This window comes from Aristolochia californica, unplaced genomic scaffold, assembly GCF_029961685.1.
Source record: "Aristolochia californica isolate CCGP_79_NKW_82.1479 unplaced genomic scaffold, dmAriCali1.0.hap1 SCAF_1, whole genome shotgun sequence".
Classification (NCBI taxonomy): domain Eukaryota; kingdom Viridiplantae; phylum Streptophyta; class Magnoliopsida; order Piperales; family Aristolochiaceae; genus Aristolochia; species Aristolochia californica.
The window spans coordinates 35,451,694-35,461,260 of NW_027181770.1; the positions used below are offsets into that span (position 1 = coordinate 35,451,694).

Below are 9,567 nucleotides of genomic sequence, written 5' to 3' on the forward strand. Positions count from 1 at the left end.
CGACCACTCCTAAGGGTGGTTATGGCTTTTGCTTGCTCATGGTGGGGTTTGGAACTCAACTCACTCTCATGTGTGATTTTGGGGTTAGGAATGGTTTGACTCGGGAGTCTATTTTGTGCTTGTTCACTCATGTGGCTGGCCAACTGACTCACTTGCATTTCAAGTTTGGCAATGGAGGACTGTGTATTCTGCATGAATAATTGAAGTGTATCCTCAAGTGAAGGTTTTTGTGGAATCAATGGTTGTTGGGTGAAGTGTGGGCGCGGAGCTTGGGGTTGAGTAAACCCTGGAGGACCCCCAACCTGTGGGTCCTTGGACCATGAGAAATTTGGGTGCCTAGCCCAACCTGGATTATATGTTTCTGAAAAAGGATCGTTCCGGTTTGGTCTATGAAAATTCTGGACTGCATTCAAGTCCTCAATGAGCTCTGGGTAGGATGAACTAGATGGACACATTTGTGTGGGATGAGATGAACCAGAGCATATGGCACAGACAGTAGATGGGTTAGGAGCAGGTGAACTCTTGGACACCATAAGGGCATCAACTTTTCTAGTCAACCCCTCAATCTTGGCCATGAGCATAGGTGTTTCACTAACCTCGTAGAGACCCCCTCTTTTGGTTTCGTGGGATCTCCTATCAACATTAAATGACGAACCCCATTGCTGAGATTGATCACTCAACGTTTCAAAGAAGTCCCACGCCTCACTAGCACTCTTACCCATCAAACTCCCACCACTCGTTGCATCTACCATGGATCTAACCTGGGGTGTAAGACCTTGATAAAAGTATTGCACTAAATGCCATTTCTCAAACCCATGATGCGGACACCTACGAATCAAATCCTTCCATTTCTCCCAAGCCTCATAAAAGTGTTCACCCTCCTGCTGCATAAAGTTGGAGATTTCTCTCCTGAGGTCTGTAGTTCTCTGAGTGGGAAAGTACTTGGACAAAAATTTTGTGACTAACGTGTCCCATGAAGTAATGCTGCCCACCTCCAAGGAATTAAGCCAAGACTTGGCCTTATCCTTAAGTGAAAATGGAAAAAGTCTTAACCGGATAGAGTCATCTGAGAAATTCTGGAATTTAAAAGTTGCACAAATATCTAAGAATTCCTTGATGTGGTAATATGGGTCCTCCTTATCCAACCCATAGAATGTAGGGAGGAGTTGGATCACACCCGGTTTCAACTCATAACTGGCGGCAGTAGTGGGTGGCAATATAATGCAAGAAGGTGATGTGAAGTGGGATGGGATAGAATAATCCCTCAGGGCTCTACGGTCACCTGCTGCAGGTAACTGTAATGGTTTGCCCTGATTGGCCATGGTAGCTCCTAACTTGACTTCGGGTGTTTTCCTACAAATATGTTCTACCTCTTCAACAAAGGGAGCTAATGGTCCACCTAGGGAGCGGCGCCCGTGCATAAAAACACAAAAAGAAACAAAATGAACTATCAAATTAAGCTAACAAACTCGCTACTAAAAATATGAACTAACTAGAAGAAATAAAAATAATTTCATAAAAAATACCAAACTAAAATTATGAAAGCAAAAAAATAAAAAAAATAAAAATAAAAACAAAAATAAAATAAAATAAAATCTAACCTAAGACTATGGAGAACAAAGATATACGCTTAATACGTGCCTCCCCGGCAACAGCGCCAAAAACTTGATGTAGAATTTTAGTTACATCGACTTTTATACCTCGCAAGCGTACGAATCGTTCATGTAATCTAGCAGTAAGCGAGGGTCATATCCACAGGGAGGATTGAATTTCGTGTATTCTTCAGTCAACTAGCCTAACCACATATGATGAATTAATCTGAACTAAACACTAATTATATCCTAAATTATCAAGCAATAATTTAATTAACTACTTGCACAACAGGAAACATCAACTTTGGATTTTACCGTGATTCGTGCCTCTCTCGAGCGCCACGTAACCACGAATCCGGATTCTCAATCCTTGCGTCTAGGCCCTCTCGGGCGCCTAGAGTTAAAGACAGAAATCGGATTAAAATACCAAAATCCAACCTCAATTATAATCTTACCCTAATTAGCTAATTTAATCAAATATCAAGAAAACAAATCTTAAATAAACCTTAATTATCAAATCAGATTCAATTAACATTCAAAACCTAAGTTCAAACCATATGAAAAATTAAATTCAATAATGATGAATTACTCCCCTTCTTCCTCCTCTTGCTCGGGCAGCAACTCGTTCTCACGGGTGCTGCGATTTCCGGAAATTGGTGGCGTCGGGTAGCAATAGTGAGTGGCCGGAGGTAGAGACGACGCCGACGATGACGGTTAGAAGCCGACGGACGGAGGTAACGTCCAGCGAAGAGCAAAACAGAGCTGACGTTCTCTAACCGGCTCTCTCGAGTCTCGGTTGGAGTCGGAATGGCTCCGGGACTGGTCGGAATATGTAAACGACGCCGGAGGATGGTTGGAAAGCGGAAGTGGCACCGGAGAAGCCCTCTCGGATCACTTCTCGGCCTGGCGAGCGACTGTCGAACTCACCTCAACGGAGACTCTCTCGAGCTCTCCTCGGGTTTGTTCTCAGTTGCTGGACGGCGGTGGACGACGGTGGCGTGGTGAAAGGTATTGGCCGGCGAACAGCGGTGGGGAACTCCTCTCGGATCCTCCCCTGTTTCCGGTCAATGTCCTCTCTTTTGGTCTCTGTGTTTCTTCTCTTCACGCTCCCCCTTCTCTTTAAATATGATTTTCTTATTTTAAAACGATTTGCCCTAGAAATTACCTCCATTTCACTAAGGGCATTTTGGTAAATATCTTCTTCTCCACCCAAATTCTCCTGAAATTCCATAATTGATTCTATAAAAAGCATTTCAGGAAGAAATAAGACTAAAAAATAATGAAATATAATTCAGGAGAGAGAAATATGCAATATCGACAGTGATTAATGCCAAATTCAATAAATGCTCATTTCATTTGAAAACCGATAAGTAACCACCTATAACACAATTATAAAGGTTATTCTATTATAATTAACCTAGTTCTCATGTCAAAATATGGCATCTATCAGTGATCGGCATCTTTAACATGTTTAAAACATGCAAATTCATTTTTTAAGCATGTGTGGAGGAAATCTCTTTCTTATAAAATTTCAAGCAGTTAGGGTTGAACTAGTGGAATTTCCCAAACTTGGACAACAAAACTTTTGTGTTCATTTGTGGTGTGTAAATAAATTACATTTACTTACATTTGTTATTTTTTTATATTTTTTCCGTACTTGAACTCCAAAATTTTCATTTTGTTGAGATCTATTTGCCTTTTTGGTTTACGGGATGAAGGGAGAGCGAAAACTCAAAGTTTTGTTTTAAGAAAAAAGAGTAAATGTAGAATGGAAATTCACAATGCACAAACGTAGAGAGAGATAATTCAAAAGAGTTTCTGTATTTTTTAGGGATTGTAAGCTCTGCTTAGTTTTTATATATCAGGTTTTGCAATCGTAGGGAATAAGGGGGAGGCAGGGATTTTTAACTGAGTCTTGACTCCCAATCCATATGTGATTTATTACGGTAATATAGCCCGTTACGCATGATAAATCACTTTAAAATCCTCCATGATCGTTGGGTCAGCTTTTTGTAGAAGGGCAAAATAATATCTTTTTTGACTCGGGTAAATATCCCACCGCTCGTTCACTTGAGAATTTAATGAGCGTTTATTATTCTCTTCTAAAGCTATGGATCCATAGGTGATTTGCATCTTTAACATTTTTAAAACATGCAAAACCATTTTTTAAGCATGTGTGGAGGAAATCTCTTTCTTATAAAATTCCAAGCTATTAGGGTTGAACTTTTGGAATTTCCCAAACTTGGACAAGAAAACTTTTGTGTTCATTTCTGGTGTGAAAATAAATTTTATTTACTTACGTCTGTTATTGTTTTAATTTTTTTTCCATACCTGAACAATAAAATTTTCATTTTGTTGTAATGTATTTATCTTTTTGGTTTACGGGATGAAGGGAGAGCGAAAAACACAAAGTTTTGATTTATGAAAAAAGTGAACATCTAAAATAAATATGCACAGTGCACAAATGTAGAGCGAGATAATTCCAAAGAGTTTCTGTAATTTTTATGGATTTTAAGCTCTTCTTAATTTTTATATATCAGGTTTTGCAATCGTTGGCAAAAAGGGGGAGACAGGGATTTTTAACTGAGTCTTGACTCCCAAACCAAAAGTCATTTCTTTGGGTAATATAGCCCGTTATGCATGATAAATCACATTACAATCATCCATGATCGTTGGGTCAGCTTTTTGTAGATGGGCAAAATAATGGCTTGTTTGACTCGGGTAAATATCCACCGCATGTTCACTTGAGAATTTAATGAGCGTTTGTTATTTTCTTCAAAAGCTTTGGATCCATAGGTGATTTGCATCTTTAACATGTTTAAAACATGCATATCCATTTTTAAAGCATGTGTGGAGGAAATCTCTTTCCTATAAAATTCCAAGCTGTTGGGGTTCAACTAGTGGAATTTCCCAAACTTGGACAACAAAACTTTTGTGTTCATTTGTGGTGTGTGAATAAATTTTCTTTACTTACATTTGTTATTGTTTTAAATTTTTTCCGTACTTGAACTCCAAAATTTTCATTTTGTTGTGATCTATTTGCCTTTTTGGTTTACGGGATGGAGGGAGAGTGAAAACTCAAAGTTTTGTTTTAAGAAAAAAGAGTACATGTAGGATGGAAATGCACAATGCACAAAAGTAGAGAGAGATAATTCCAAAGAGATTCTATAATTTTTAGGGATTGTAAGCTCTTCTTAGTTTTTATATATCAGGTTTTGCAATCGTCGGGAAAAAGGGGGAGGCAGGGAATTTTAACTGAGTCATGACTCCCAATCCATAAGTCATTTATTAGGGTAATATCTCCCGTTACGCAGGATAAATCAGTTTACAATCATCCATGATCGTTTGGTAAGCTTTTTGTAGATGGGCAAAATATTGGCTTGTTTGACTCGGGTAAATATCCCACCGCACGTTCACTTGACAATTTAATGAGCATTTGTTATTCTCTTCAAATGCTTTGGATCCATAGGTTATTTGCATTTTTACCTTGTTTAAAACATGCAAATCCATTTTTTAAGCATGTGTGGAGGAAATCTCTTTCTTATAAAATTCCAAGTTGTTAGGGTTGAACTAGTGGAATTTTCAAAACATGGACAACAAAACTTTTGTGTTCATTTGTGGTGTGTGAATAAATTTTCTTTACTTACATTTGTTATTGTTTTAAATTTTTTTCCGTAAATGAACTCTAAAATTTTTATTTTGTTGTGATCTATTTGCCTTTTTGGTTTACGGGATGAAGGGAGAGTGAAAACTCAAAGTTTTGATTTATGAAAAAAGTGTACATCTAAAATGAAAATGCACAGTGCACAAATGTAGAGCGAGATAATTCCAAAGAGTTTCTGTAATTTTTAGGGATTGTAAGCTCTTCTTAGTTTTTATATATTAGGTTTTGCAATCGTCGGGAAAAAGGGGGAGGCAAGGATTTTTAACTGAGTCTTGACTCCCAATCCATAAGTCATTTCTTAGGGTAATATAGCCCGTAACGCATGATAAAACACATTACAATCATCCATGATCGTTGGGTCAGCTTTTTGTAGATGGGCAAAATAATGGCTGGTTTGACACGGGTATGTATCCACCGCACGTTCTGTTGAGAATTTTATGAGAGTTTGTTATTCTCTTCAAAAGCTTTGGATCGATAGGTGATTTGCATCTTTAACATGTTTAAAACATGCATGTCCATTTTTAAAGCATGTGTGGAGGAAATCTCTTTCCAATAAAATTCCAAGCTGTTGGACTTGAACTAGTGGAATTTCCCAAACTTGGACAACAAAACTTTTGTGTTCATTTGAGGTATGTGAATAAATTTTCTTTACTTACATTTGTTATTGTTTCAAACTCCAAAATTTTCATTTTGTTGTGATCTATTTGTCTTTTTGGATTACGGGATGAAGGGAGAGCGAAAACTCAAAGTTTTGTTTTAAGAAAAAAGAGTACATGTAGAATGGAACTGCACAATGCACAAAAGTAGAGAGAGATAATTCCAAAGCGTTTCTTTTAGGGATTGTAAGATCTTCTTAGATTTTATATATCAGGTTTTGAAATCGTCGGGAAAATGGGGGAGGTAGGGATTTTTAACTGTGTCGTGACTCTCAATCCATAAGTCATTTATTAGGGTAATATGGCCCGTTACGCATGATAAATCACTTTACAATCATCCATGATCGTTGGGTCAGCTTTTTGTTGATGGGAAAAATAATGGCTTGTTTGACTCGGGTAAATATCCCACCGCATGTTCACTTGAGAATTGATTGAGCGTTTGTTATTCTCTTCAAAAGTTTTGGATCCATAGGTGATTTGCATCTTTAACTTGTTTAAAACATTAAAATCCATTTTTTAAGCATGTGTGGAGGAAATCTCTTTCTTATAAAATTCCAAGTTGTTAGGGTTGAACTAGTGGAATTTTCAAAACTTGGACAACAAAACTTTTGTGTTCATTTGTGGTGTGTGAATAAATTTTCTTTACTTACATTTGTTATTGTTTTAAATTTTTTCCGTACATGAACTCTAAAATTTTCATTTTGTTGTGATCTTTTTGCCTTTTTGGTTGACGGGATGAAGGGAGAGAGAAAACTCAAAGTTTTGATTTATGAAAAAAGTGTACATCTAAAATGAAAATGCACAGTGCACAAATGTAGAGCTAGATAATTCCAAAGAGTTTCTGTAATTTTCAGGGATTGTAAGCTCTTCGTAGTTTTTATATATCAGGTTTTGCAATCGTCGGGAAAAAGGGTTAGGCAGGGATTTTTAACTGAGTCTTGACTCCCAATCCATAAGTCATTTCTTAGGGTAATATAGCCTGTTACGCATGATAAATCACATTACAATCATCCATGATCGTTGGGTCAGCCTTTTGTAGATGGGCAAAATAATGGCTGGTTTGACTCGGGTAAGTATCCACCGCACGTTCAGTTGAGAATTTAATGAGCGTTTGTTATTCTCTTCAAAAGCTTTGGATCCATAGGCGATTTTCATCTTTAGCATGTTTAAAACATGCATATCCATTTTAAAAGCATGTGTGGAGGAAATCTCTTTCCTATAAAATTCCAAGCTGTTGGTTGTATTAGTGGAATTTCCCTAACTTGGACAACAAAATTTTTGTGTTCATTTGTGGTGTGTGAATAAATTTTCTTTACTTACATTTTTTATTGTTTTAAATTTTTTCCGTACTTGAACTCCAAAATTTTTATTTTGTTGTGATCTATTTACCATTTTTTGTTTACGGGATGAAGGGAGAGCGAAAACTCAAAGTTTTGTTTTAAGAAAAAAGAGTACATGTAGAAAGGAAATGCACAATGCACAAATTTAGAGAGAGATAATTCCAAAGTGTTTCTGTAATTTTTAGGGATTGTAAGCTCTTCTTAGTTTTTATATATCAGGTTTTCAAATCGTCGAAAAAAAGGGGGGACATGGATTTTTAACTGATTCTTGACTCCAAATCCATAAGTCATTTATTAGGGTAATATAGCCCGTTATGCATGATAAATCACTTTAAAATCATCCAGCATCGTTGGGTCTGCTTTTTGTAGATGGGCAAAATAATGGCTTGTTTCACTCGGGTAAATATCCCACCGCACGTTCACTTGAGAATTTAATAAGCGTTTGTTATTCTGTTCAAAAGCTATGGATCCATAGGTGATTTTCATTTTAACATGTTAAAAACATGCAAATCCATTTTTTAAGCATGTGTGGAGGAAATCTCTTTCTTATAAAATTCCACGCTGTTAGGGTAGAACTAGTGGAATTTCCCAAACTTGGACAACAAAACTTTTGTGTTCATTTGTGGTGTGTGATAAATTTTCTTTACTTACATTTGTTATTTTTTTAAATTTTCTTTCGTACATGAACTCTAAAATTTTCATTTTGTTGTGATCTATTTGCCTTTCTGGTTTACGGGATGAAGGGAGAGCGAAAAGTCAAAGTTTTGATTTATGAAAAAAGTGTACTTATAAAATAAAAATGCAAAGTGCACAAATTTAGAGCGAGATAATTCCAAAGAAATTCTGTAATTTTTAGGGATTGTAAGCTCTTCTTAGTTTTTATATATCAGGTTTTGCAATTGTCGGGAAAAGGGGGAGGCAGGGATTTTTAACTGAGTCTTGACTCCCCATCCACAAGTCATTTGTTAGGGTAATATAGCCCGTTACGCATGATAAATCACTTTACAATCATCCATGATCGTTGGGTCAGCTTTTTGTAGATGAGCAAAATAATGGCTTGTTTGACTCGGGTAAATATCCCACTGCACGTTCACTTGAGAATTTAATGAGCGTTTGTTATTCTCTTCTAAGCCTATGGATCCATAGGTGATTTGCATCTTTAACATGTTTAAAACATGCAAATCCATTTTTTAAGCATGTGTGGAGGAAATCTCTTTCTTATAAAATTCCAAGCTATTAGGGTTGAACTAGTCGAATTTCCCAAACTTGGACAACAAAACTTTTGTGTTTATTTGTCGTGTGTGAATAAATTTTCTTTACTTACATTTGTTATGGTTTAAAATTTTTTTCTGTACATGAACTCTAAAATTTTCATTTTGTTGTGATCTATTTGCCTTTTTGGTTTACGGGATGAAGGGAGAGCGAAAACTCAAAGTTTTGATTTATGAAAAAAGTGTAGATCTAAAATGAAAATGCATAGTGCACAAATGTAGAGCGAGATAATTCCAAAGAGTTTCTGTAATTTTTAGGGATTTTAAGCTCTTCTTAGTTTTTATATATCCGGTTTTGTAATGGTCGGGAAAAAGGGGGAGGCAGGGATTTTTAACTGAGTCTTGACACCCAATCCATAAGTCATTTCTTAGGGTAATATAGCCCATTACGCATGATAAATCACTTTACAATCATCCATGTTCGTTGGGTCAGCTTTTTGTAGATGGGCAAAATAATGGCTTGTTTGACACGGGTAAATATCCTACCGCACTTTCAGTTGAGAATTTAAGGAGCATTTTTTATTCTCTTCAAAAGCTTTGGATCCATGGGTGATTTGCATCTTTAACATGTTTAAAACATGCATATCCCTTTTTAAAGCATGTGTGAAGGAAATCTCTTTCTGATAAAATTTCAAGTTGTTAGGGTTGAACTAGTGGAATTTTCAAAACATGGACAACAAAAATTTTGTGTTCATTTGTGGTGTGTGAATAAATTTTCTTTACTTACATTTGTTATTGTTTTAAATTTTTTTCCGTACATGAACTCTAAAATTTTTATTTTGTTGTGATCTATTTGCCTTTTTGGTTTACGGGATGAAGGGAGAGTGAAAACTCAAAGTTTTGATTTATGAAAAAAGTGTACATCTAAAATGAAAATGCACAGTGCACAAATGTAGAGCGAGATAATTCCAAAGAGTTTCTGTAATTTTTAGGGATTGTAAGCTCTTCTTAGTTTTTATATATCAGGTTTTGCAATCGTCGGGAAAAAGGGGGTGGCAAGGATTTTTAACTGAGTCTTGACTCCCAATCCATAAGTCATTTCTT

At 36.3% G+C, this 9,567-nt stretch overlaps 1 non-coding gene across 1 annotated transcript; it reads left to right on the top strand.

Annotated features, from left to right (window-relative positions):
* The first annotated feature begins 810 nt into the window (after window positions 1-810).
* On the top strand, window positions 811-917 carry LOC137965135 (small nucleolar RNA R71). Its single transcript, XR_011116013.1, has one exon. It is a non-coding gene; the product is annotated as a small nucleolar RNA R71 (small nucleolar RNA).
* Window positions 918-9,567: the final 8,650 nt, after the last annotated feature.